The 2,246-nt window shown below is 42.4% G+C and overlaps 1 protein-coding gene across 1 annotated transcript in view; it reads right to left on the bottom strand.

Moving 5' to 3' along the window:
• Nucleotides 1-1,670, bottom strand: part of LOC101847622 (protein rolling stone) — a 64,051-nt gene extending 62,381 nt beyond the window's left edge. Inside the window, exon 1 of the mRNA XM_005089220.3 lies at nt 1,572-1,670. The gene's annotated coding sequence lies outside the window, so the exon portion shown is untranslated. The remainder of the gene's footprint in view (nt 1-1,571) is intronic.
• Between the last annotated feature and the right edge of the window lie 576 nt (nt 1,671-2,246).

The raw sequence follows: 2,246 nt of genomic DNA, 5'->3' as shown, positions 1-2,246 counted from the left end.
CTTCTTTTTTTTTTTGTCTATATTCACCGCCCCGTGGTTCCACGAAACCCGTAATTTTTATATTTCTCTGAGGACCCTTCCGCTTGCGGGATTTCGTATTTATTAATAAATATACGAGAGGGCGGGGGGAGAAGTTTTTCTCCCCCCCCCCGCCCCCCCCCCCCCCCACCAATCTTCCTTTCCCCGATGAACAAGGTTATGGAAGCGATTGTAATGATACAAATCCAAACAGAAATAAATAGATAAATAGAGTTTTCATTTGGCTGGTAAGAAGAGCGTCCGATGTCTAGTGTTTCAGAATATTTTTGTAGTAATCTAATTTTCGTTTCATTACGAGAGATATACTTCTAGCCGGCTCCGTTTTAAGTGCTTGTTTCACAGTCACACGCACACACACACACACACACACACACACACACACACACACACACACACACACACACACAAACACACATACACACACACATACACACACACATACATACATACACACACAATGCCCAAAATTACTCTATTTCGCTAAAACACAACCACTCCCTCCAAAGATGTACAGGTAAATATAATATATAATATATATATATATAATAATTCAAAATGTTCGTCTAAGGAATTTATGGTATGTTCCCGGGGTCGACCTCCCCACACTCCCTTGAAACAGGTCGGAATAATAATTGAATAAGCCGAAACTAGGATCGAAACTCATTGCTTGAAACGACTACCATGACTTTTTTCTTTTTCACGGAAAGAGGCTGCTAGCTATCCATACCCGTAGAAACAACATCCAGAACCACTGTTACATTTTTCAGAAAATTACACAACCAACACTAGATGTTTCCGTCCTGTGAATATATACGATTTTTTGAGAGATTTAAGAAGAGAGAGAGAGTGAGAGAGAGAGAGAGTGAGAGAGAGAGAGAGCGAGAGAGAGAGGGGGGGGGGAGGGGGGAGAATGGTAGGTTTGTAACAAAATGATGAAAGTAAACCATTTACAGAGACCAAAAAAAAAGAAATACAATTTTTAAAAAAACAACAAACAAACAAACAACCAAACTAATAAATTCCATCCATAGTAAAGAATTATAGAAAGTTGACCGATGCTTTTCAAATTGTCTAATTAGTTGCAACAAATCTGTTGTCTAATGCATGCTATTTCATCCCAATAACTGTCATGTGAAAAATATAACGGATTCTAAACTTCCCAATATTTAACATAAACTTTAGGTTGTTACTTCGGTACGGGAAACACGTTTCGAATCTTTCACATTCTATTTTATCGAATCTTTTCAGGTTACGTTTTCTCTTACTTAGGAGCAATAGGTAATAAACACTAATCATTGTCTTTCCTACTTTAAAGATTTATCGGCGATAAACACTATCCTTTAAGTTACTAATACTATTTTTTGCTTTGTTTCAAAACTTGTAGCACCGTCCCCTACGTAGAAGTCCATCATCTTAAAACAGTCTTAACTAATTTGAAAGAAGTGCAAAATTCTAATTAGCGAACGACAACACCTGACCCTACCACGAGCGTTTGTTTACTTTTTTTTTGTGTTCCCCAAGAGCGTTCTTACCGTGCAGTTGAGCATAGTAATTCCTGAGCGAAGGATGCATATAGTCGGTGAACGAACGAGTGTGCGGGTGAGTGAGGGAACATTTTATACCAGCCACGCGACTCGTTTGTTTCTTCCCCCCCCCCCCACCTCTCTCTCTCTCTCTCTCTCTCTCTCTCTCTCTCTCTCTCTCTCTCTCTCTCTCTCTCTCTCTCTCTATCTCCCTCGTTTTCTGGTGTCTTTCTCTCTCTCATCTCTCTCTCTTTTCTCTCTCTTCCCTCCCTCTAACGTACTCTCTCTCTCTCTCTCTCTCTCTCTCTCTCTCTCTCTCTCTCTCTCTCTCTCTCTCTCTCTCACCACATACGTAGCCCCTGGGCTCTTCCCGTCGTAGCGCGCGCCAGGCCAGACGTCTGCCTGCTGCCGTGGTTTTGTGGTCTGTGGTCTGCGCCGTCACCGCCCCCGCCGGCACAAACGAGAGAGTTGCGGACCCTTTGCTTGCACTTCCTAAATCATCTCTTTTACCCCTGCCGGCGTCTACGGTGAGACAGATACGCTCTTCGTCGCGCTCGTAAAATGTAACAGAATCCTTTGCGTGACCACCAAATTGATTGATGATGGCGCATTATACTGTATACCCCAACCACACCCCAACCCCCACACACATATCCACACTGATGCTAGGCTATCAGAAGTCGT

The sequence above is a fragment of the Aplysia californica genome, unplaced genomic scaffold, assembly GCF_000002075.1.
Source record: "Aplysia californica isolate F4 #8 unplaced genomic scaffold, AplCal3.0 scaffold00004, whole genome shotgun sequence".
NCBI lineage: Eukaryota > Metazoa > Mollusca > Gastropoda > Aplysiida > Aplysiidae > Aplysia > Aplysia californica.
This window is presented reverse-complemented; position numbering and strand designations above follow the sequence as displayed.